Below are 27,111 nucleotides of genomic sequence, written 5' to 3'. Positions count from 1 at the left end.
GAGGCCTGCATCAAGATGGGAGTGGTAAACCAGGGAGAATGGTCATATCCATTTAATAATAACCAGCTGATGGGATTCTGAGGTTAAATGGGATGCGTAGGGAACATGGGCTTGTAGGTTCTCCACAGAGGGTAGCTGCTGCTCTTATTATTGAGACTCTTGTTGTAGGACAGTCTCTCTCTTTTTTTTAAAACAGGGTCTCGCTCTGTTGCCCAGGTTGGAGTGCAGTGACATGATCATAGCTTGTTGTACCTTTGAACTCCTGGGCTCAAGAGATCCTCTGCCTCAACTTCTTAAGAAGCTGGGATACAGATATGTGCTACCCACCTGGTAAAATTAAAAAGAAAATTATAGAGATGTGGCCTTGCTATATTGACCAGGCTGGTCTTGAACACCTGGACTCAAGCAATCCTCCTTTCTTGGCCTCCCAAAGTACTAGGATTATAAGTGTGAGCTACCGTGCCTGGCTGAAGGACGGTCTTAAAGCAAAGGAAACAAATTGGGGATTTACCCATCCAGTCTGCAGCAGCAGTGTGGGGAATAGAACTCAGACATGCTGGCTTTAAACCAAATAGAAGGCTTCCTGCCTTTCGCTTTAATGAAAATTCTAAATCACCGTGCAACCACAGCCTGGAAATGCTCAAAGAAATCGCGCACACGTCACAGAGCTCCTGACATCACAGCTTCTTTTTTTGGCCCCACCTTATACCATGTGAGCTTTAACTGTAAAGTAGCGAGCTTGGTTTCCATGAGTCACGTGTGTCCACAGGTAAGTTTTGTGGCTGATTGGCCTTTTATGTCAATTTCAGATTAGCTTTTATGGTTTTAGTTTCCCTGTATGTCCTCCCCTCACACTTTCTTCTCTGCAGGCAGAGTTGGTCTAACCCTGACCACCCTGGGGCTATGCTGGCTCTCCATTTCCTTACCAGGCATCTGTATTTCTGCCTTCTCCGGGGGCTGTCCTCCCATATACACCATCTGTGCAATTTCAGCACTTATCACCCATCCTGAAGTGCTTAGTGATTGAGTAGTTGGAAAATACACAGTGGAGAGATCATTGTATTTTCATTTTTTATTGTTCTTAAAAGATACGGGATTTCTGTTGTGATTAAGTAAGGGATCAGTATAGGAAACAGCAACTCCTCTAGGCATTTTAAGCAGAAGGAGACAGAATTGAGTGCTCACAGAGTCACTGGCAGGGCTGGGCCCTCAGAGCAACTCCTAGAAGAGTGAAGATCTGGTCCTCTGGCAGGCCTGCCAACTCACAGGACATTAACTGGAGCTATAGGTTCTAGAACCCACTCTGCTGGTTCCAAAGTTCAGGAAGCCTGAATGGAGACTGTAGGACAGTCTCTCTCTTTTTTGAAAATAGGGTCTTGCTGTGTTGCCCAGGCTGCCACTACAGTGCCTCCTGGCACTCGAGAGTGGCCCTAGAGTGTGGTTACAGAAAACCTACCCATTTTGTGCAGTCATTATGGAAAACCATATGGAGGTTCCTCAGGAAATTCAAAATAGAACTGCATTGTAATCCAGCAATCCCACCTCTGGGTATATATCCAAAGGAAGTGAAATCACTGTCATGAAAAGATATCAACACCCCACGTTTGTTGCAGCGTTACTTAAATAGCCAAGATGTGGAAATAACCTATGTCCACTGAATAAAGAAAATGAACCCCAATGGTATATTATTCATCCTTAATAAAGGAGAGCCTGCCATTTGCGAAAACATGGATGAACCTGCAAGACATTATGCTAAATGAATAACCAAACACAGAAAGATAACTACTGCATGATTCCACTTATATGTGGAATCTTAAAAAGTCAAACTCATAGAGTAGGAAGGTAGTTGCGGGGGCTGGGGGAGGGCGGTGGAAGCAATGGGAAGATGTTAGTCAAAGGGTATAAATTTTCAGTTATAAGATGAGCAAGTTCTGGAGATCCAGTGTGCAGCATGGTGACTGCAGTTAGTGTATTATACTTGAAAATTGCAAGTAGATCTTAAGTATTCTCACCACATACAAAAGTAACTGAGGTGATGGATGTGTTAATTAGCCCGATTGTGGTAATCATTTAGGAATGTATGCATATATCAAAACATGTTTACCTTAAATTTATACAATTTTATTTATTTTTATTTTTTAAGATGGAGTCTCTGTCACCCAGGCTGGAGTGCAGTGGCACAATCTCAGCTCACTGCAGCCTCCACCTCCTGGGTTCAAGCTATTCTCCTGCTTCAGCCTCCTAGCCTCCTTAGTAGCTGGGTTTACAGGCATGTGTTACCATGCCTGGCTAATTTTTGTATTGTTAGTAGAGACGGGGTTTCACCATGTTGGCCAGGCTGCTCTCGAACTCCTGACCTCAAGCAATTCGCCCGCCTTGGCCTCCCAAAATGCTGGGATGACAGGCGTGAGCCACCACCCCCAGCCTAAATTTGTACAATTTTAATTTGTCAGTTATGCCTCAATGAAGCTGGACAAAATGAAACAAAAGCCCACCTCCCATTCCACAGTTTGCTTGCCAGCCAAAAGCTGCCTAGAGAAGGCCTCTGCTTCACTTCCTCCTCCCTAATTTTGCACAGGTGACTTTAGTTGGTTCACATCCCGATCTCTAGCTACAAGGTGTGGAGCCTGAAAAATGTAGTGTTTAACTTTCTGTCCTCTCCAACTAGGAGGCAGATGAGGTAAGATTAAACAAGCCAGTCCCTAGTCCGCCTCACCTCGTGCTTGTCTGTGGTGAATACTGCAAGGGCCTCTCCTTCCAGGTGTGTTGGTATTGGCCAGTGTTGAGGATTCCATATGCAATATAAATAAGACTCTATGCTAAACACTGAATCCAACTGTCAATATTTTCCAAGCTTATCTCCAGTACATTACTGTGTGCTTTGTAACAGGGTAACTTTTATTATCAGTCAACATTGTGATGACCACCTCTGATATCTGTAAAATAAACAAAGTGGGCTCCAATCACTGACAGGCAGATTTTGGTTTGTTTATATTTGAAGAAAATAATGAGTCTGTATTTCTATTGAATGCATAATTTTTTTATGGTTCATATCATTACATAAAAAGACTGGGCTAGTTGCATTATTTATGTAAAAATACATTCTCGATGTTGGATATGAACAGCAATTTTAGCATACTCTTCACTATAAAAATATGCAGGGGTGGATGTTAAGTATAGGTAAATAGCAAGGAAAGCACAAACCGGCGTCAGCACTGGTTTTACCAGTCCGATGTCTCTGGAGTGCAGAATTACCCATTTGTTGCAGCTCTATGTTGAGCATGTTCTGTAAAAGTTAATCAGTTTCTTTAACCATTAGCTGATAAAGCAGCAGGGAATTAAGCTAGCCTAATTAGTTTGGGAACTAAATCAGACAGAACAAACAGAGCACAGGGTAGCAAATGGATGTTTGGTGGCCTCATTGGAAGAAATAGGTTACCTTTGATATTATGGTAATTCCTTGTCTTCATGGGATTCCTGAGAAGTGCCCTTTGCTGATAAAAACTGAAATTGGCAGATCAGTGTCTATTTGAAAATTGGGAGTTGGGATAAAATAAAGTAGCACATACACATCTAATCCTACTTTATACATACATACATATACTATAAAATATATGTAGTAAATGCTCCAAAGATATCTGCTTCCAAAAGACTATTCCTTGGTACTTCTTTCAAATCATTTTATTTTATTATTCAGGAAACTTTCCTGTAGCTGTGTCCTAGACTGATCCAGCTGCCAGTTTTATATTATGCAGCCTACACTTCCCCCCCAAGTTTGATTATGAAAATGTTCATACATACAGCAAAGCTGACTTCTACAGTGAACACCTGTATACCTACCACCTGCATAAATTCTATATTTTATTAAACTTGCTTTATCACCTGAATACCACCTGTATTCGTTATTTATTGCTGTATAACAAATTACCCCAAACTTAGTACTTTATTTAAAACAATAAGCGTTTAGTATTCCGCACTGTTTCTGTGCGTCAGGAATCCAGGACTGGCTGGGTGGTTCTGGCTCAAGGTCCTGTGTGAGGTTGCAGTCTAAGACATTGGCTAGGGCTGCAGTCTTCTGTGCTTTGATTGAGCCTGGACAATCTGCCTCCAAGAGGTCTCGCCCACTTGGCTGTTGGCTTGAACCTTAAAGGATAGCCCAGGGCAGGGACAAATGGGTGTTGACAGTAAGTGACCTAGAAGTGATGAGAGTTGGGGAAATCAGGGAATTCCCAGGAGGTGGAATTTGCCATAGCATCCCAGCCAGGGCACAGGTGCAGAAAGAGAAAGAGAGCATGACTCAGAGATACACATGGAGGGCAAAAAGGATTTCCGACAGAAAAGATAGATTACACTGGGGGAGGTGGCTTTAATGGCTCCTAAAGGGAGGATGCCTCAGCTACTGAGATTGAAATTGTTGGACATGGTCATCAACATTAGAAAAACAGCAGCACTGAGGTTTATTTTTCTGGTTACCTATATTTTATTCACATATTTAATGTGTTAAACTGAGGTTGAAATATTGTGAATGGCCCCCACTTTTTAAAGCTTTGCCTTACTGGGAGATTTTTTAAAAAAATCTCACGGCACATCTTCCTAATTTTTAAATTTGTATTCCTGTTCCTGACCCCAGAATAGGGCCAAACTAGACAACAGATCTGTGGGAATGTTCGGCTCTCCATAAACCACAAGGACTCTTCCAACACAGAGGTGCGGTACCCACCTGGGCCAAGGAGGGAAGGTGCAGGTGAGGAGGGTGCTTCTAAAAGGTGTATGGAGCTGTTTGTTGAGGGCCATGAAGCTCTTGCACAGGGATGGGAGGAGGCAACTCACCAGGGCTCTGGGTGGAGGCCAGCTGCCCTCCCTCTGGGCGACTGTGCACCCTCCCCACTCTCCCTGGGAGGCGGGCGCTTCCTTTGAAGTGCACCAGTGACCTGCTTGTCTCCTGGCTGCTTCCTGATGGCTTGCTGGCAGAAAGTGGGCTAGGGTCCGCTTGCCCAGAGGGGCGCATCCAGGTGAGGTTTGCCTTTTGGAACCAGGTAGGGAATGTCTTGGTGCTCCCATGATTTAAAGGGGAGGACCATCCTTTATTGGCAAAGAACAGAGAGCAAACAATGAAAAGATCACAGTGGGCCAAGTCAGTGACCCATGAATAAAGAATTCCAAGCTTTTAGTGCTGGAGAGCCTTTGCTTAAAGATAAGAACAAAACATGAAGCCAAGGGACTGGACAACTAGTTCAAGGGCAGGCTAAGTAAGATGTGGAAGTCCTGGTTTTCTGTTACTAAGGGCTGCAGTTTATTTTATGCCTACTTTGTATGTGTTGGAGTCTGTAGAATGATACTTCACACAGTGCCAATTCATTATATTACACAGATAAAACAACATTGCCTTTAATTTTTTTTTCGAAATAATAAAGGTTATATGGTACTTATGGCATTAGCACTTGCCAGGTTCTGTTCTCTATTCCTTACAGATAGAAATCCTCTTTAATCTTCTAACAGACCTATGAGGTGAATACCATTACTTTCCCCATTTTATGGATGAGGAAACTGAGGCCCAAAGAGGTCAAGTTAACTTCTCCCAAGTAATGTGGTGATGTCTAGATAGTGAGTGATAGCATTGGGATTTAAACCAAGTATGCTGACTTCCCAATCCACATTCTTAACCACACTATACCTTAATCGCCTGTGCAAACATTAGCACTGTTTACTGGCTTTTCAAAGCTTTCTGTTTTCCAGGCATGTGATGGGCTTGTGTTTCCTGGCCTCCTTGTGTTTTTGGAGCCATGTGACTACTTGTAGCCATGTTGAGAGAAGTATGCTGTATCAATTTTGGGCTGAGTCACTCAGTCACCAGTGTGTGACACTCCAGATCCCTCTTGCCCTCTGCTGTGGAGACTGGCAAAGCTCCAGATAGTGGTTGCTCTGTCAGTCTGGGCAAGTTGGAGAGGAAACAGCCTCAGCCAGCCCTAAGTGGATGTAGCATAAATGCAAAATCAACTTGTTATTTAGCTACTGAGATTTGGGGCATACCACAGCATAATTTAGCCTATCTTTAGTCACGTAATAATCTCTGATGTGCCTAACATTTTAAGGGGCACATTAGTAAATAGGTTGGGCACTTAAAAGTCTTTCCGAATAGTTTATTTTTTTTTAGCCTCATTGGGAAGCTTTCATGTTCTTCCTTATATACAGAAAGCACCTGGTATTGTGGCAATAGCATAGAACAGAGCTTGAGATGCAAAGTTCTGTTTTTTGGTCCTTATTATTTTTGTTAATTCGACAGCTTTATTGACATCTAGTTCACATACCATAAAATTTACTTAAAGTGTATAATTCTGTGGGTTTTGGTATATTCATAGAGTTGTGCAATAATCGTCACAATTAATTTTAGAAGACTTTCATCACCTTCAGAAGAAACCTGTACTTATTAGCAGTGACTCCCATTTCTCCCCAGTCTCCCTGGCCCTAGTCTACTACTGATATAATTTCTGTCTCTATGTATTTGCCTTTTCTGGACATTTTATATAAATAGAATCATATGAAATGTAAGTTCCACAAAGGATCTTTGCTTTGCTCTGTGCTGTAACTCTGGTACCCCTCACAGTACCTGCACATAGTAGGTGCTCAGTGTTATATCTGTTGGGTAATTGATTGGTTGCTGAAGGTCAGAGCGGAGAGCTAGATGGTGATGGCTGGTGTTGCTTAGCATTGCCCTGGACAGGTAATACAGGGAGCGGTAGAATCACCTGCTGACATCTCCTCTTCATCCAGAGACTTCTGTGTCAGGGCTTATTATGAGGATACAATCATAGACCCAGTGAAAGCAGCTGCCCTTGACATGGGGTTAGTCATCTGTAAAACACCCCATTGCAAGGCTGAGGTCATGAAGGGGTACAAGTGGGCCCACCACAGCCCGATTCCTCTTCCTTCATAGACTCTTCCCAAATACTCACTTTTCTCAGGACCTCACTGGATTCCTTCTCCTCTCAGGACCTCACTGGATTCCTTCTCCTCTCTGGTTCCTGGCTACCTGGCCAGAGCTATGGGTTGTAGCCATTTCTTAGAGGCACACCCTGAGGCATAGGGAGATTCCTGCTACTGCTCTGAGTAGTGCTGCAGCCATTCCTGGCTTGCTGGTCTGGATTTTCTACCCCTATCTGCAGACCCAAGCCTGGGTACCCTGTTTGCTTTAAGTATTCATCTTGCATTATTATTATTATTATTATTATTATTTTTTTTTAATAAAAATTACTGACTTAGTTTTTGGATCAAAACAGTGGTAAAATAGACATAAAGCCAAAAGTGAGAACAGAACATTTTCATATCCTCCCCACACTTGAAAACATACTTCCTGTCATCTGGGATTCAGGTGTTAGGGAGCCATAGCGCCTGCCAAATCCTTCTCTCTTCATCTTCCCTGGAAGCAAGGGGAGGAGGAAGTCAGAGACAATCTCAGTCCTTGTCTACCCATTTGTCCCTCAAAATCTCTGGGTTGGAGTGAAGCAGAGAAGAAATAAGGGACAAGGGGGGCTAGGGACTGACCTCCAGGGCCCACTGACAATAATGTCCCATATAGCTATCCTTGTCCGTATCTCATCCCTAATAGGTACCATTGTCAGGCCTTGGGAGAGAGAGGAAAAGGGGGTGGATGGTTCGAGAACCAAATGTGGTCTCCAGACTCTTTCCCAGAGTCAGCACAAGCCCTGGGGTGACCACTCCAGGACTCCAGGAGCCACTCCTTTTCCCTCCAGTCCAACCAAGAGGTGAAAAGAAATTCCTTGGGACACAGTATCCCAAGCCACTTAAATCTCCACATCGTTTTCCTTGTCATTGTCATGGTCTCCATCACAGAACTCATTGGGTGCCTCTGGGCTGCTCTAGTTCTCCTCAGGACCCCTGTCCTCTGTATTAGCCTCATCAGTCCTGTCATAGGTCAGGAGGTCTGCAGGCATGTCATGAATCTGGACACTAGGTGCATGGTTCAGCATCTTCAGGTTTTCAAAGATTGTCTGGCGGATCTGGTCCAGATACTGGCGTGAGTTCTGATTCTCGATGCGGGTGCTGACATCTGGATGAAGTGTGAAGTCTGGGGCAAAGTACTCGAAGTATTCACTATAGGGAAGCTCCTCACTAATGGCCTCTTCTACCAGCAGCAATGTCTCATATGTCCAGCAGCGGGCAACATTTCGGACAGTATAACCACCACCACCCAGCACCAGTAGAGGGATATTGAAGCTCTTGACATATTCTACACATTCCCCATGCCCTCGGATGCTGACGTTAAAGCAGCCCAATCGATCACAGCCCAGAGAGTCAGCTCCACACTGGAGCACCATGCATGTGGGTTGGTAGAAGTCCACTACCTGGTTGACAACTGGCTGGAAAAGGTATTTGTAACTCTGGTCATCAATGCCATCCCACAGGGGCACATTCGGACAGTAGTAGTGGCCACTCTCTGCCCTGACTTCATACATGTCACCTGTGCCAGGGAAGAAGTAATTTCCCTATTTGTGGAAGAACACCGTTATGACCTGGGTCAGTGAGGTAGAAAGCTTCCTGAACCCCGTCACCATGGTGGATGTCAATATCAACGTAAAGCACCCGAGGGTGGTACCTCAAACTTCTTGGCACGGTGCAGACCACCAGCCCAGTTAATGGCAATATCACAGATCTTGTTTTTCAGCTGGGTTTCTCCTTGCAGAGATGTGCCCGTGTAACGCGAGCAGAACTCAAAGAGCCTGGAAAACACTGGGGATCGTCTTATAGAGACCGTAATGCAGGACCAGGCTATGGGTCAATGCCAGGCGATGGGGCCTCATAGGGTGTCCAGCTCCATAGTGGAAGTTGCGCACGTCAGGGTCGTAGAAATAGGCCACGGTCTTGGCCATGGCGCCAGCGGGAGCAGGCCCTGCGCCTCCACCGCCTGCTGCCAGCCCCTCCAATCTGGCATTATTTAAGACTATAAGGAGGCAAAGTAGTTAGTGGTTAAAGGCATAGTCTGTGGGGTCAGGCACTCTGAAGCTTCAGGGTCAGATCTGGCATTTATTAGCTGTGAACCTCTGGGTGAGTTACTGAACCTTTTTTAGCCTTTATTTCTAATCTGTAGAATGGGCATATGAATAGTAATATGAATAGATTTGTAAGGGTTACATAGAATAATGCATATAAAGTGCTTAGTGCAGTGCCTGGCCCAGGAAAATGTTTGCTATGGCTTTTGATATAATCTAATTTGGTCCTGATATTGTTGATGTCACTATTCCCTAGGGAACAAAAGAACTACATTTTTTCTGTTTTAGGATTGCCTTAATGATTTGCTAAATGATTTTGTGGCAAATAACTGAATTCCCATGCTTGTCATCTTCTGAAAGGGAAGTCAAGGGAAATGAATAGAGAAATGTGGCCACAGCAGAGACCAAAGAACCTCAGAATGTTTTTTTAATTTTTAAAAACATTAAATTTTTTTTTTTTTGTAGACGGGGTCTCACTCTGTTGCCCAGGCTGGTCTTGAACTCCTGGGCTTAGGCGATCCTCCCACCTCGGCCCCGCAAAGTACTGAGATTACAGACCTAAGCCTCACAGTTTGGTCTTAGATGTGGTCCTGATTGTGGGTTACCTTGACTGTTCTTTGAGTCCTGGAGAAGTCAAGATGAAAGCAGTTACAAGGTCATATGATAAGCCTGTATGGGCCATGTAGGTAGACTTCCATGCATAGATGGTATAGAAAAGTAAAAATGATTTTCTACTTTGATCATTGTTACTCCCAACATAAACTTACAGCAATAGTCTTAAATGCCAGTACATTCTGTATTTGTAAAACATCCAGTAGAGAGGTTGGGTCTCCTAATGAACAAAGGGAAGTTTGCAGTGTTAAGTGTTATACGGATATGTCATCGCACTCTGTTCTCTCCACTCCCACATGAACTACCATGGGACAAATCTAAGCCACCTCTTGGTTTTGGTCTCAGAACAAGTGTTGTTCTCCAAGTTGCGGGGCAGAGTGTAGTCATGGGTTTTTGGGATCCCATGCTGTCGTTGGGAGCCAGCTGTGCAGTCTGGAGTGTGGGGCTGTGGCCAGGGTGGGCACAGGGAGCAGCATCTGTGTTTGCTGTTGGGGTGAACCTGTACTTTGACTGGAAGAATTATTTTCAGTGCTTTACCAGTATTAGTGAAGCATAGAATTGAATTTCCTGAAAGTGTCAGAAATTCCAGTAAGCTTAGCAAATGGCTCTGCAGCATGTTGCACGTTAGTATCAATTTTAATAAAAAATACTGATTGGGATAGATTTCATAGCTAATCTAGAAAAAGTAATAATCCTTGTTGTCTGTCTTAGAAGAGTGAATGGTTTCCACTCAGAAAATTCAGATCTGGGGGCTCATAGTTCATAGCTGTTTTTTTCTTTTCTATTTCTCTCTCCTCCCTCCCTCCCTCCCTCCCTCCCTCCCTCCCTCCCTCCCTCCCTCCCTTCCTTCCTTCCTCCCTCCCTCCCTTCCTACCTTCCTTCCTTCCTTCCACCTTCCCTCCCTCTCTCTCTCTCTCTCTCTCTCTTTTCTTTCTTCTCTTTCCTTTCTCTTTTGTTCTTTCTTTTCTTTCTTTCCTCTGTTGCCCAGGCTGCAGTGCAGTAGTGGGATCATTGCTCACTGCAGCCTTTAATTCCTGGGCTCAAGGGATCCTCCTGCCTCGTCTCCTGAGTAGCTGGGACTATAGGCATGTGCGACCATGCCTGGCTAAATTTTAAATATTTTTTAGAGACAGAGTCTCACTATGTTGCCCAGGCTGGTCTCAAGATCCTCAGTTTGCTGAGTAGCTGGGATTACAGGTATGAACCACTGTTCATGGCTGTCATGGCTGTTTTTTCTTTTTAATTTTCAATTAAAATATATACCAAATGAAAAGTGCACAAACTGTAAACATACAGATTGATGAATTTTCACAAAGGGAATGCACTCACATATCTACCACCCAAATCAGGAAATTGAATACTGCCAAATTTCCAGTATCCCCCCTCCCAATCCCTACCTGCTTTCCCCTCCAAATCTCTCTCTTATAATGCAATCGATGACTTCTGCCTGTTTCTGAATTCTATATAAGGAGAATCATATAGCATATCCTTTTTGTATCTGGCCTCTTTTGCTTAGCAGGATATTTGCAAGATTTATCCACATGGTTATGAATAGTAATAGTTTATTGATTTACATTCTTATATAGTATGAATATATATCACAGTTTATCCCTTCTGCTATTCATGGACGTTTTGGTTGTTTTACAGTTTTAAAAAATTATTTATATTTTAAATTTCATTTTCAACTTTGTATACTGTTAAATTACCAAACAATAAACTACTTAAGAACATAACCTAAATATTTTGGTTAACTACATTCTGGAGCAGAAAGGCATTAGTGTTAGTCTTAGGTGGCAATGAGCTTCACAGAGACACACAGAGAAAGCAAAGTGAAGAACAAGGCAATCTCTCCCTATTTATGGCATGGCAAAGCGATTCAGAATGCGTTCGCTATTTCTATAGATAAATTTTCTAAAGTATAATGTGGGAAAATTTAATGTTCCAATTTGTGAAAACAAGAATTATCAGACTGTCACATTTCAATGACTTAAGTAGCCAAACCATACATCAAGCTTGTCTAACCCATGGCTGGTGGCCACCATATGGCCCAGGATGGCCTTGCATGTGGCCCAACACAAAGTTGTCAACTTTCTTAAAACATTATGAAGGGCCGGGTGCGGTGGCTTACGCCTGTAATCCCTACACTTTGGGAGGCCGAGGTGGGTGGATCACCTGAAGTCAGGAGTTTGGAACTGCCCCAGCCAACATGGTGAAACCCCGTCTCTACCAAAAATACAAAAAGTTATCCAGGCATGGTGGCATCACCTGTAATCCCAGCTACTCAGGAGGCTGAGGCAGGAGAATCGCTTGAACCTGGGAGGCAGAGGTTGCAGTGAGCTGAGATTGTGCCACTGCACTCCGGTTTGGGTGACAGAGCAACACTCCATCTCAAAAAAAAAAAAAAAAAAAAAAAGATTTTTTGGAGTTTTTGTTTTGTTTTGTTTTAAGCTCATCAGCTATTCTTAGTGTTAGTGTATTTTATATGTGGCCCAAGACAATTCTGCTTCTTCCAATGTGGCCCAGGGAAGATTGGACACACCTGCCATAAATGGAATTACAATGTTGTGCATAAGATATCCTCAAAAGATTGTCATAATGTATTTTGTGGAAATAGTTCACTTCATTTCTATGATTAGATGGATTACCAATAATTTATAGTTTATTATTATGAGTAATGCTGCAATGAACATTCCCCATATGTCCTTTGGTATACATGTTTGTATTTCTGTTGATTATATATCTAGAATTGGAATTGTTTGGGCATGGGATACATAGATGTTTGGCACTAACAAACAGTTTTCTAAAGTGCTTATACCAGTTTACATCCCCCGGCACAGGTGTTTAAAAAGTTAGCATTGCTCCAGATCTGTGTCAACCGTGGTGTTTCCAGTCTTTTAAAATTTAGCCCTTGTCTGGGCGTAGTGGTTTTACTTCCTATTTCCTTGATGACTTTTGAAGTTGAGCACCTTTCCGTATGCTTATTGGCTGTCTGGATAACCTGTTTGGTGAAATTACCTTTTCAAACTCTGGAGCATTTTCCTATTAGATTATCTTTTTCTTATTGATTTTGAACACATTCCTTATGTCTTCTGGACATCAGACCTTAATTGGATACATGAACTACAAATCTCTCTGGTTTTTCTTTCATTTGAATTGATTCTGAGCTGGGCATCAGTCTTTATGAAGCTAGTGTCTTTCCAGTATGTCCTTATTGCTAGGATGATTAACCCTTTTCAGGGTCTCCAGCCAAAGTCTGGAGTGTTTATTTACTCAGTTTTTCTACCTTTGTGTTCCCTAAACTCTTCATAGCTGCTTGCATATCAGCAAATGCCACAAAGGAAAACATGTCCCCAAACATTTGGCTCACGTCTTTGCACCACCCTTTCCTTCATGATCTTGAATACTTAGGTTCTTGCAAGGACTTGGGTCTTTGGTCTTCAAACAGATTTTTTGTTTTGTTTTGTTTTTTGTTTAATGTTGTGTTTAATATTTAATGTTTTGAACTTTTCTGGTTGTTACTGGTGGTAGGGTTGGTATGGTTGCAGGTAAAATGTCCACCCTGCCAAAGATATATTCATTTCCTAACAACCTTCAGAACCTGTGCATATTACCTTAAATGATAAATGAGTGATACTACCTTATGTGGCCCCCCAAAAATGTTATTAAGTTAAGGATCTTGAGAGAAGGTTCCTCTCCTAGATTATATTGGCAGGATCTTGAAAGAAGGTGCTTCTCCTGGATTATCTGGGTAGGATCTTAGGAGAAGGTGCTTCTCCTGGATTATCTGAGTAGGATCTTGGGAGAAGGTCATTCTCCTGGATTATCTGGGTAGGATCTTGGGAGAAGGTCCTTCTCCTGGATTATCTGGATAGAATCTTGAGAGAAGGTGACTCTCGTGGATTATCAGGGTAGGATCTAGAGAGAAGGTGCTTCTCCTGGATTATCTGGATAGGATCTTGAAAGAAGGTGGCTCTCGTGGATTATCAGGGTAGGATCTGGAGAGAAGGTGCTTCTCCTGGATTATCTGGATAGGATCTTGGGAGAAGGTGCCTCTCCTGGATTATCAGGGTAGGATCTGGAGAGAAGGTGCCTCTCCTGGATTATCTGGGTGGACCCTAAGTGCAATCACATATATTCTTATAAGAAAGATGGAGGGAAATTAGACAGAGACACACAAAGAGAAGGTGAAGTGAAGACCTAGGCAGAGATTACAGTGTTGTGGACTGAACCAAGGACCATCTGCAGCCACCAGAAGCTAAAAGGGACAAGGAACGATTTTCCCCTAGAGCCTCTGAAGGGAGTATAGCACTGCTAACATCTGGACTTCAGACTTCTGGCCTACAGAACTGTAAGTGTGATGGTTAATTTTGTGTGTCAGTTTGACTGGGCCACGGGATACCCAGATACCTGGTTAAACATTATTCCTGGGTGTGTCTGTGAGGGTGTTTCTGGAAGAGATGAGCCTGTGAAGGGGTGGACTGAGTAGAGCAGATGGCCCTCACCAATGTGGGTGGGCATCATTCAACCCCTCAGGTCCAGTCCCGATGGAAGAAAAAGGCAGAAGAAGGTTGACTTCTCCCTGCCTGAATCCATGAACTAAGACATCGATCTTCTGCCCTTTGACTAAGACACCATCAGGGCTCCTGGTTCTCAGGCTTTTAGACTCAGACTCAAATGGACACCACTGGTTTTCCTGGGTCTCCAGCTTGCAGGGGTCAGGTTGTGTGACTTAGCTTCCAAAATCGTGTGAGCCAATTTTGGATTTTTTTTTTTTAAGACAGTCTGTGTTGCTCAGGCTGGAGTACAGTGTTGTGATCTCAGCTCACTGCCTCCTGGGTTCAAGCAGATTCTCCTGCTTCAGCCTCCTGCAAGTAACTGGGCTTACAGGCACCTGCCACCATTCCCAGCTAATTTTTGTATTTTTAGTAGAGATGGAGTTTTGCCATGTTGGCCAGGCTGGTCTCAAACTCCTGGCCTCAAGTGATCCACTCATCTTGGCCTCCCAAAATGCTGAGATTATAGGTGTGAGCCACTGTGCCTGGCCTCATTCTAGATTTTCAGTACTCATATCTAGCTGTGTATCTCCTTTTGTTCTGTTTCTCTGGAGGACCCTAATAACAGAATAATTTTATTTTTGGTTATTATTTGGTTTTTTTTTTTTGAGACAGGACTTTACTCTGTCGCCCAGGCTGGAATGCAGTGGCACAATCATAGCTTACTGCAGCTTTGATATCCCTGGCCCAAGTGATCCTCCCCGCTTAGCCTCCTGAGTAGCTGAGACTATAGGTGCATATCACCAAAACAAGCTAATTTTTCTGATTTTTAGTATAGATGGCGTCTCACTATGTTGCCCATACTGGTATCAAATTCCTGGGCTTGAGTTGTCCTCCCACTTTGGACTCCCAAAGTGCTTGCGTTACAGGCATAAGCCATCACGCCTGGCCAGATTTCTGTTTTAAGCCACCATGTTTGTGTAATTTGTTACCGCAGCCACAGGAAACCTATACAGTTGGTCTGACATAAACTAATTTGTCTGTAACATTTTAAAATGAATAGTAGTTTAATAATTTCGTTGCATTGTTTCTAGATTTTAATTGCGATTTCAGAATGAATTGGTAGAATGCAGTTCTTTCTTTATAGAGGTGATAGGTGTGTAATTTTTAATACATTGTGAAAAGGCACATAATAGAATAGACTTCGGGCTCTTTTATTGTAATAATGAACTCAAGAAACTCATTTGATGTTATTCTGGTAGGTTGAAGTTTGTGCCCATTATTAGTTTTCCTTATTGTAGTGTAGTCTTGTGTTTGTCAAAAGAAGTTGTTGAGACACTTGTTAAAAACATAAGAGTGGGGAAAAAAATGTAATGGAACCATTATAGATGAAAAAATTGGATCTATAGTCCATATAGATTGTTTAATCAACATAATCATTATTATAATTTACAGGAAAAACTTGGTAGTTATGTTTATTCTGACCACGTGTAACCTGTCAGTGGGGATACTTTTTAAAAGAGAAAACTATCTTGTCCTTATGACAGTTAATTGCTAAACACAGCAGATGCACAGAAACCCAGCTCTTGTTTTCCTGAGGGGGGACTGTGATATTTAATGGGATGGGAGTAGCCACTGTCACATCAGCAGGTCCTGGGATCTTACCAGTCATAGCCCCTGTAACAGTTGCTTGACTTTTTTGGATATACACTTCTCTGCAAGCCCTTGAGAGCAAAGTCAATGTCTTTATGTATTCACGGATTCATTCAATAGTTATTACTCCCTTACCTTGTAGCAGGTGCTATGCCGGGTACTCAAGATACTTTAAACAGCAAAAACTGACATAGTTCCTGTTTTCATGGTGTCTAGTGGGAAACAACCAAATAATCATAAAAATAAGTATCTTATGACAAACACAGATAAGTGATCTGAATGAAAGGAACGGACATGAGTCCATGAGAACTTGGAACAACAGAGCTTGACCTAAACTGGGGGATTAGGAAAGCTTCCCTGAAGAAGAAATGATGAACTGATGAGTAGGCTTTGACTGGCAGGAGCAGTGGGGAGGGATTAAGCATTTCAGGCAGACAAATCAGCTCACACAGAGTCATATGATGCAAAAAAAAAAAAAAAAAAAAAAAAAAAAAAAAAAAAAAAGCATAGCACTGATGAGGAATTGAAGAAAGGCCAAATGGGACCAATGCCCAGAAAGTTAAGAGATGTGTTGAGAGAGGTGACTCTAGGAGGGCGGCTCCATGCAGAACCTTTTCAGTCAAGCCAGGGGCTCTGATCTTTATCCTAGAGCAATGAAGATCTATATTAGTTTTCTAGGGCTGCCATTACAAAATGCCACAGACTGGATGGCTTAAACAACAAACAGAAATGTATTGTCTCACACTCCCAGAGGCTAAAAATCCAAGATCAATGTGTCCACAGGGTTGGTTTCTTCTGACGCTTCTCTCCTCAGCTTACAGATGGCCACCTTCTTCCTGTGTTCTCATGTGGCTTTATCTCTGTGCACCTACATCTCTGGTGTTCTTCTAAGGATACCAGTCCTACTGGATTAGAGCCTCACCTTTATGACCTCATTTAACCTTAATTACCTCTTTAAAGACCCTCTCTCCAAGGATAGTCAGGTTCTAGATACCGGGGGTTTGGGCTTTAACATGAATTTTGGAGGGAGACACAATTCAGTCTATTAACGGAAGCTATTAAAGATTTTTAAGCAAGGGAGATACTGGCTGTAATTTATAGATTGAGAATATCATCCTGGTCGTATTGCAGAGAAAAGATCAGAAGGAGCCAAAGTCGATTCAGGATGGTTAGTTGGGAATCTACTGCAGAAGCCCAGGTAAGGCAGAATACCAGTTGGGATTTTGGCATGGTAGTATAGATGGATGGGAGAGAGATTTAGGAAGCAAAATCAGCACGATGCAGTGATGGATTGAACCATTCAATAGAAGGAATGGGAGAAAGGAGATTTCAAGATCGATTCCAAGTTTGTTGACTTGCACAGTTGCAATAAGGAACACTGGAGAAAACTAGGTTGGAGACAGATGAGTTTGGTCTTAGATCTGAGTCTTAGATCTAAGATGAGGTGCTGCTTTCAAGACATCCATGTGGAAATAAGTAGGCAGTTGGCTATTTGAGTCAGGAGTTTGGAGGAGAGATTTGAAATATGGATGTGAATTTGAGAGGCTTGGGCCTACAGATAGTAACAGCAGCTAGTGTACTTCCTGGCATATTTTAAATTCTTGATAAATGTCTTTTGAATTAAAATTGTGGTCTACACTGTTTCTTTACATGAACTGGAGCAGAGTTTAAAGATAGTTCATAATCATCTCTTTAGAAATGCTGTCTGTTGAAGAACATAGTAGAATGCATCTCCAACTAAACAAATTATTCTTCAGATCATAGCATAGTGTGTAGGTAATTTTCTTTTCTAGTAAGAATTTTGAAAAGAGGTTGGAAAATGAACTCAAGTTATGAGACTCTGGAAATTTGGTACCTCTTTTCATTTTCTTTTTTGAGACAGGATCTCGTTCTGTCCCTCAGGCTTGAGTGCAGTGGCACAATCACGGCTCACTTGCAGCCTTACCCTCCAGGCTCGATCCTCGTACTTCAGCCTCCCACATACTTGGGACTACAGGCATGTACCACCATACCTGGCTAATTTTTAAATTTTTTTATAAAGATGGGGTCTCACCATGTTGCCCAGACTGATCTTGAACTCCTGGACTCAAGTCATCCTCCCACCTTGGCCTCCCAAAGTGTTGGTATTACAGGCGTAAACCACTGCACTCAGCAGCCTCTTTTTCATTTTTGCAAAAGCCCTGCAGCCTACAGCTGTCTAGTCGGTTACGTAGCCTCCTATATCGTCAGGCAGTTACCTCCATGGGTGCCTGAACAGGAGTGTGCTGCAAATGTGTCAGCATCACAACAAACAGCAGAGACTCAAAAGATGTGTTAGCCATTACCACAGCTAAACTACAGAGAATGAGAAAGATAGGGGCCCATGGTCTTATCAAAATGGTCTTCTGTCAGTAGTTCACATCACTGTTTCCTGGATTATTAATGGCTTTGGCTGAGCCAGGTGGGATGCGGTGTTCAGATGGCCAGATGAGCTAAGAAGTATCCCTCGGACTTTGGATCCCGGGCTGCAGAGTGGAAGAAGTATGCAAACCCAGCCCTTCTTGTTTCATGTGAACAAAAAGCGTGCATGTTTTAAAAAGACAGCCAATAATATTGGCTTTAATTATGATAGTAGTTGCTGTTTGTTTTGTCCTAGCACAGAACAGTAGGAATGTAGGTACAGGAAAAAATAGCACAATAAATATCTGTCTTGGGCTGCGCATGGTGGCTCACACTTGTAATCCCAGCACATGCTCCTATAGTCCTAGCTCTCTGGGAGGCTGAGATGGGAGGATCATTTGAGCCTGGGAGGCCGAGGCTGCAGTGATCCATGACTGTGCTACTGCATTCCAGCCTGGGTGACAGAGCAAGACCATGTCTAAAAAAGAAAAATAGTCTGTCTTCCCACATTCTCTTATTTTAAAATGGAATTTTAAAAGAATTGCAGGAAATAACATACTGAGAAATAGATTTAATGTTGCCCTGTTAGTCACAGCTTCATTTTAAAATAAGTATTAAAACTCAATACTGATTTGAGTATCCACCATGTGTCAACCTGAGGCTTCCGTGGTCCTTGCCTTCACAGTGCCCACAGTCCAGCCTAGGAGATGCCCCTTAACCAGTGATTACAGGTCTGATCAGAGTAATGAAAAGAACGTACAAGTTACTGGGTGAATTTACCTGGACTAGCATGTCAGGGAAGGCCTCTCTGGGGAGGTGTCATCTAGACTCAGGGTTCAGAGATGAGTGAGGATTAAAGAGATGGAGGAGCCAGCATGCTGACAGGCCAGGACTCAGGGATGTGGCAAGCCCCCCGACGTGAGGCTGGAGTGAAGGGACCAACTGGCACCCACCATGTTAAGAATTGTGAATTTTATCCTAAGGGCAACAAATATGCTGGGAAACTTTCTAAGAATGGGAGTGACATAATCAGATTTATGTTTTTGAAAGAGAACTATGGCCTCAATGAGAAGAAGCCACAGAAGATGCCACAAGTCCAGTTGTGGTACTTACTAATGCAGGGGAGAGGTGAGAGGTGACATTTTAGATTAGGGCAGAGAATAGGGGCCTGAACTAGAGTGGTAGCAGTGGGCTGGAGAGAATTGGATAAATCAAGTCTGTTTTCCTTTGTAAAAATGTTTTTTTCCTTATTATATAAATAATATTTTTTATTATAGAAGACCTTGAGAAAATATGAGTCCAAATATACGTCTCCAGTTCCATCTCCCAGGGAATAGCATTATTTATTTATGATGTAATCCTATTAGTCTCTCTTCTGTGCATTTGTAATACTCATTTTAAAAACAAAATTTGAATATTGACAATTATATGTACATTATTTTATAACCTATACTTTGAGTAACATCCTTTTAAGCTTCCAATATAAATTCTTTGGCCTATGTTGACAGTTGAAATGCCTTGGCGTCAACTTGTGGATCTCCCCAGGAAGAGCTCCTTGCCAGTGTGTATACATAAACCTGAGGCCTGTTTTCAGTTTGCTCATTATGGTCCCATCATAGATGAGACTTATCAGGGGAGAATTCTCTAGCTAATTCTGAATCTAGTTAACTTCTGGCTGCAAGAATGTCTACATGATATGTTGGCATCCAAGCCATGGGAGAAGGGTCTCTGGCAGATGCTTTATTGAAGTTCTACTCCCCAACCCCTGCTGTAGGGCAGGGAACTGTTAGGGGCTTTTTGAGGCTGTTGCTGGGGCTTATGAGATACTTAAGGAGCTCGACTGCATCTCTGAATGGTCAGAGTAAAAGAGTGTCATAGAATGAACTGCCAAATAGCTTTCTGTAGAGCTGAAATAGAAGTGCTTCCTCAAAACCTGCTAAAGGGGAGATTAAGAAATGAAATTTGATTGGGGGTGTCATCTTGAAACAGTGTGATGACCCTTCTTGACAGGCCAAAAAATAAACCACTACTCTTCTAAATTGGGAATTATGTGCCAGCCCTGTTTCGTTTGTCTAGTTCCCTTTGACAGTGATTTAGTTAAGCTTTGCAAAATCCATGGGAGAGGTTTTAGCTTCCTGGGTCAGCAGTTTACACCTGTGGCCTGGGAAGTTTTTCTAGGGCAGCCCCAGAAAATTGAGGGAATAACATCTCTTGATTTTAGAGAAATTTCCCATAGAATTTGTTTATTTTCTTCTAGAGTAGATGAGGAGGAAGAGTCTCATAGCCTCGTGCCCTACCCATTTGGATTTGCACTCTTCCTGGTCTCAAGCATCTGACCCCAACGACCAGAGCATAAAGAGAGAAGGGATTATATCTAGCATCCCAAAGCCCTACCTCAATCCTCCTGAGACCCAGCCTTCAGTATGTCAGGGAAGCACAGCTGCAGGGACTGGGGATTGCTCCAGGTCACAGGCATTCCTTGGTGTTGATGCGGAGATGATATTCTGTGCCCTGGGTCAGCCTACGTGAGGTGGAGACAGCAGATTCCCTTCTGAGAGCTGGAGCAGCCTCTTCAGTCTGTTTCATTCTCACTTAACAAATCTGCAAAGGTGTTAATGTGTGCCAAAGTGTAATGGGTTGTAGGCCTCAGAAAAGGGTGTTTAAGGAGCTGTGGCACTATCAACTCTCAGTTTTGCATTAGACAAGATTAGAATCTTCCCTTTTTTGTTCTGAAGGCTGTTTGCTTCTTTGCATTGGTAAGTGGCTACCTTCATGGGAGAGGCCAGGGATGGATGGCCAGCTCTTAGTGAATGAAAGGAGAGAATTTGCCTTCAAAGACTGTCATGCAAAAGAACTAAAGATGTTGAAGAAGGCTTTTTCTGTTACTGGTCTAGCTTATGGTTGGAGGACCTTCTGGCTCTTTTGTTGGGGGCAGTGAACTTTTTCTAAGAATAGCTCAGAGCTACTGATCTGTGGCTAGAAGGGGACAATTCTTTATGTGTTTATCCTATTGATAACTCGTTCTTCTCCTGCCTAGAGAAGAGCTTTATTTAGTGCCCTTCTGGATCTAGAATTCAGTTTTTACCATAAGTCCAGTATTTCCTTGGTTCTTTGCCCCAAGTACCTATAGTGATGCTGAGAAAGGTTTGCTATAGTAGAATTTGTGGCATGCCCAGACCGCCAGCCTCATACTTCTCGGTGCTCAGTTTCTTTAGTAGGTGGAACGTTTATTTATTCACAATCCCTTAGGACACTACTGTGTTACGTGCCAAACCTGCAGAAATGGATACATTGAAGCCACTACCCTCAAGGAGTTTATAGCATGAATAAATCTTTTTTGTCAGTATTTGTAGTCTAGTGTCAAAGAATAATCCTAATAGCAAATTCTCTACCACCATCTGATAACAGTGCAGTCCATTTGGCTACCAAACATGTTTCTATAATAAGTTGAACTCATATGCAATTGGCTAAAAGGTGAATGATGTCAGTTCTTATATGGTTTTCACCCCAGGCCAGGAGAGCCAGACTAGCAGGAATAGAACGATAACCTTTGGCAGGAAAGGAAAGGGCCCTCAGCTCAGCCTTTGCAACCACAGGAGCTCTTTCTGCTGTTTTGTTTTTTTTCCTCTTGATAATTTTCTTTTTATTTTATTTCAGTAGCTTTTAGGGAACAGGTGGGTATTTGGTTACAAGGATAAGTTCTTTGGTGATTCCTGAGATTTTGATGCACCCGTCACCCAAGCAGTGTACACTGCACCCAATGTGTAGTCCTTTATCCCTCACCCCCCTTCACCTTTCCCCCAAGTCCCCAAAGTCCATTATATTATTCTTACATCTTTATGTCCTTAGCTCCCACTTACAAGTGAGAACATAACGATACTTGCTTTTCCAATCCTGAGTTACTTTGCTTAGAATAATGGTTTCCTACTCTATCCAGATTGCTGAGAATGCCATTATTTCTTTTCTTACTCAGCCATAAAAGGGAACAAAATGGCCGGGCGCGGTGGCTCAAGCCTGTAATCCCAGCACTTTGGGAGGCCAAGACCATCCTGGCTAACACGGTAAAACCCCGTCTCTACTAAAAAATACAAAAAAGTAGCCGGGCGAGGTGGTGGGGGCCCGTAGTCCCAGCTACTCAGGAGGCTGAGGCAGGAGAATGGCGTGAACCCAGGAGGCGGAGCTTGCAGTGAGCTGAGATCCGGCCACTGCACTCCAGCCTGGGCGACAGAGCGAGACTCCATCTCAAAAAAAAAAAAAAAAAAGGGAACAAAATAATGGCATTCGCAGCAACTGGGATGGAGTTGTATTCAGTATTTTATGGCCAACTAGTATTCAGTCATAAAAAGGAACGAAATAATGTGGCATATATACCACATTTTTTTAAATCCACATGTTGATTGATGGCCATTTAGGCTGGTTTCATATTTTTGCAATTGCGAATTGTGGGGCTATAAACATGCATATGCAAGTGTCTTTTTTGTATAATGACTTATTTTTCTTTGGGCAGATATCCAGTAGTGGGATTGCTGGATCAAATAGTAGTTCAACTTTTATTTCTTGAAGGAATCTCCATACTCTTTTCCATAGTGGTTGTATTAGTTTACTTTCCACCAGTAGTATAAAAGTGTTCCCTTTTCTTCACATCCATGCCAACATAAATTTTTTTTAAATTTTTAAATTATGGCCATTCTTGCAGGAGTAAGGTGGTGTCTGATTATGGTTTTAATTTGCATTTCCCTGCTAATTAGTGATGTTGAGTCTGCTCTGTTTTAAGAAAATTAGGCTGGATGCGGTGGCTCACGCCTGTAATCCCAGCATTTTGGGAGGCTGAGACTGGCAATCACTTGAGGTCAGGAGTTCAAGACCAGCCTGACCAATATGATGAAACCCCGTCTCTACTAAAAACACAAAAATTAGCTGGGTCTGGTGGCACACATCTGTAGTCCCAGCTACTAGGGAGACTGAGGCAGGAGAATCACTTGAACCTGGGAGGTGGAGGTTGCAGTGAGTTGAGATTGTGCCACTGTACTCCAGCTTGGGCGACAGAGCAAGATTGTATCCCAGAAAAAAAAAAAAAGAAAGAAAGAAAGAAAAAAGAAAATAAGTCCCTGTGCCCAGGCTCCCTCCCTAAAGACCTGCACCCCTGGCCTTGAGGCCTCTCAGATGACAGCAAGTTGCACTTTCTCCTGCTTGTTTCTCACTGGGAATCTAGCATTTCTACGCTGTTGTTTTTGTGCATTTAAAATATATCCTGTGGCATCCTCTTGCTCCTGTTGTCCAGAAGACCACCAGGATGGCTAATTATGAAAGGATTATTGGCAATACTGTCAGTATGCCAACCAGGAAGAGATAGCCTCTGGCATGGACCGAAGGTGTTCTCTTTTTGCATAGGGAATGGGCAGGTTGGGTTTTATGCTTCACTGGGCATGTATCACAGAATAGAGTCATACATATTCAGTAGGTTTGGGGAAAAAGCTATACATAGTTAAGGGAGTCCAGCACATGAACAATGAGTAAACATGTAACATACATCCCATGTTCACTTTGGGGTGGGATTTTAACATTAAAGCAAAGTGGAATTTGGCTCTCTGTCTAAAGGTGAACTATAGGCCACAAAACATAGTCTCTGTAAGCTGGTCAAAACTGGCTTGAGGTCTGCAGTGGTTTATCAGGAAAGAATGTATGTAAGGCCCGTTCTCTGTCCAATCGGAGTTGTAGTGGTCTGGGTTGTAAATCAGAGTTAGGAAGACAATTGTCTGATAGCTCCTATTTTTAGGGAGTTTGGCAAGAGTGGTTTTTCTTGTAGCCGTAGGAATTTAGGAATTCAGGGCTCTGCCCACCAAGCCCTGAACCCTCTACCTTCTGCCCATGGGTAACTTTTGTTTCCTTACCCTTAGCGTTTGTCTTAGTTGATAAAGAGGCGTCTATTTTGGTTTCTCAGATCGCACTGCCGTGAGCTGCTGGCTTGCTTGTGAGGTACCAATTATGTGTGTACACACCCTCTGGTTGCCAGGGGCTTTTAATGGTCCAGAGTGGTCTGAATGGTCTACCCCATCCAATTTCCCCATAATCTCTGGTGCTGACATTCAGGGAGCCACAACAATTGAACATTCATGAACCAAAGAGGTGGCAGTTTGAGCCTTCCATTCCCTCCTTCAGCCTTGCTCCTACACCTTTTCATCTATGAACTCTCAAGAAAGAGAGAGTAACAGCAGCTGTCAGCCCACAGTAGTCCTGTTGGCAGACTCTAAAATGTGGCTCCTCAAATTGCAGCCCTGGCCTGAGCTGGAGAGAGTACCTAGTGGAACTCTGCCCATTTCACAGTGGTTCAGATCTGCAAGAAATGTATGTCCTGTTTACCATTTCCTGATGGGCATGGGGTGAGGACTCCTAAACTATGGTATTAGTCAGGGTTTTCTGAGAAACAGAATCGACAGGACATACAGATAGAAATTTGTTTTAAGGTAGTGGCTCACACAGTTACGGTAACTGAGAAGTCCTGTGATCTGCCATCTGCACGCTGGAGAACCAGGAAAACCAGTGTTATAGATCTGAAGGCCTGAGGGCCAGGGAGCCTAGGACGTAGCTTCCAATCCAAGTCTGAAGGCCTGAAAACCAGAAGAGCCAAGGGCAGGAGAAAATTCCCAGCTCAACTGCCAGGTAGACTTCAGCCTTTAAGTGACCCTCCCACCTTGGCCCTTTTGTTTTGTTCAGGCCCTCAACAGGTTGGATGATGCTCACCTACATTGGGGAGGGCAATCTGCTTTATTAAGTCCAACAAATCAAATGCTAGTATCTTCCAGAAACATCCTTACACACATACCCATATGTAATGTTTAACCAGATATCTGGGCATCCCTTACCCCAGTTGAGTTCACTCATAAAATTAACCATCACAGGCATAGGTATACGTTGGAAATACAGTAGGTTCAGTTTCAGACCACTGCATTAAGCAAATATTGCAATAGAACTAGTCACAGACATTTTTGGTTTCCCAGCGTATATAAAAGTTATGTTTATATTATACTGTAGTCCATTAAGTAGGCAAAAGAATTTTGTCTAAAAGAACAGTGTGTATACCATAATTTAAAAATACTTTTAGTCAGGCACAGTGGCTCATACCTGTAATCCCAGCACTTTGGGAGATGAGGAGGGTGGATCACCTGATGTCAGGAGTTTGAGACCAGCCTGGCCAACATGGTGAAACCCTGTCTCTACTAAAAATACAAAAAATAGCTGGGCATGTTGGTGGGCGCCTATAACCCCATCTACTTGGGAGGCTGAAGCGGGAGAATCACTTGAATCCAGGAGGCATAGGTTGCAGTAAGCTGAGATCGCTCCACTGCCCTCCAGCCTAGGTAACTGAGCAAGACAGCGAGACTCGTCTCAAAACAAAAACAAAATCAAACAAACTGAGAAAAAAACCCAAAACTTTTGCTGAAAATGCTGATGATCATTTAAGCCTTCAGTGAGCTGCAGTCTTTTTGCTGGTGGAGGGTCTGGCTTCAGTATTGATGACTGCTGATAATCAGAGTGGTGGTTACTAAAAAGGTTGGGTGGCTATGGCAATTTTTTTTGTTTTGTTTTGTTTTTTGACAGTCTTGCTCTGTCACTTAGGCTGGAGTCTGATAGTGCAATCACAGCTCACTGTAACCTCTGACTCCCAGGCTCCAGTGCTCCTCCCACCTCAGCCTCCAAAATATCTGGAACTGTGGGTACACACCACAATGCCTGGCTAATTTTTTAATTTTTTGGTGGCAACAAGGTCTCACTATGTTGCCCAAGCTGCTCTTGAACTTCTGGGTTCAAGCAATCCTCCTGCCTCGGCCCTCGAAAGTGCTGGGATTATAGGCTCGAGCCCCACTGCACCCAGCCACAGTTTCTTAAAGTCAGGCGACAGTGAGTTTGCCAGATCGATTGACTCTTCTTTCACAAAAGATTTCTCTGTAGCCTGTGATGCTGTTGATAGCACTTTACTCACATAGAACTTCTTTCAAAATTGGAGTCAGTCTTCTCAAATCCTGTTACTGCCTTGTAAAATACATTTTTGTACTATTCTCAATTTTTTGTTGTCATTTCAACAATATTCACAGCATCTTCACCAGGAATAGATTTCATCTCAAGAAACCACTTTCTTTGCTCATCCGTAAGAAGGAACTCTTCATTCATTCAAGTTTTATCATGAGATTATAGCAAGTCAGTTACATCTTCAGGCTCCACTTCTAATTCTAATTTTCTTGCTGTTTCTACCACAAAGTAAGTTATTTCTTCCACTGAAGTCTTGAACCTTTCAAAGTAATCCATGAGGGTTAGAATCAACTTCTTCCAAACTCCTGTTAATGTTATTTTGACCTTTTCCTGTGAATCACGAATGTTTCTAGTAGCATCTAGAATGTGAAGCCTTTCCAGAAGGTTTTTCCATTTACTTTCCCCAGATCCATCAGAGCAGTCACTTACTATGGCAGCTATGGCCTTACAAAATGTATTAAGACTTGAAAATAGAAATTAACCCCTTGATCCATGGGCTGCAGGGTGGATGTTTTGTTTAGTAGGCGTGAAAACAACACTAATCTTTTTGTACATCTCCATCAGAGCTCTTAGGTGACCAGGTGCATTATCAGTGAGCAGTAATATTTGGAAGGGAATCTTGTTCTCTGAGCAGTAGGTCTCAACAATGGACTTGAAATATTCAGTAAGCCGTGATGTAAACAGACGTGCTGTCATCTGGCCTTTGTTGTTCCATTTATGGAGTACAGGCAGAGTAGAATTAGCATAATTTGAAAGGGCCCTAGGATTGGCACATCAGCATTCACTTCAGTTAAAGTCGCCAGCTGCATTAGCCCCTAGCAAGAGAGTCACCCTGTCCTTTGAAGCTTTGAAGCCAGGTATTTACTTCCCTCTAGCTATGAAAGTCTTAGATGGAATCTTCTTCCAGTAGAAAGCTGATTCATCTACACTGAAAATCT

The 27,111-nt window shown here is 42.8% G+C and overlaps 1 protein-coding gene and 1 pseudogene across 4 annotated transcripts in view; one reads left to right on the top strand and one right to left on the bottom strand.

Moving 5' to 3' along the window:
• ANKRD6 (ankyrin repeat domain 6) overlaps nucleotides 1-27,111 on the top strand; it is a 205,803-nt gene that overhangs the window by 74,341 nt on the left and 104,351 nt on the right. Inside the window, exon 1 of one of the 4 annotated variants that reach the window (XM_038002253.2) lies at nucleotides 4,954-5,012. The exons of the other annotated variants lie outside the window; for them this stretch is intronic. The gene's annotated coding sequence lies outside the window, so the exon portion shown is untranslated. Of the gene's footprint in view, nucleotides 1-4,953; nucleotides 5,013-27,111 lie in introns of those variants that run through there. 4 annotated transcript variants of the gene reach the window in all.
• On the bottom strand, nucleotides 7,788-8,925 carry LOC103240226 (histone deacetylase 3 pseudogene; annotated as a pseudogene).

The sequence above is a fragment of the Chlorocebus sabaeus genome, chromosome 13 (assembly GCF_047675955.1).
Source record: "Chlorocebus sabaeus isolate Y175 chromosome 13, mChlSab1.0.hap1, whole genome shotgun sequence".
Taxonomy (NCBI): domain Eukaryota; kingdom Metazoa; phylum Chordata; class Mammalia; order Primates; family Cercopithecidae; genus Chlorocebus; species Chlorocebus sabaeus.
Note: the sequence above shows the minus strand (reverse complement) of the source record. Positions and strands in the feature narration are given on the sequence as shown.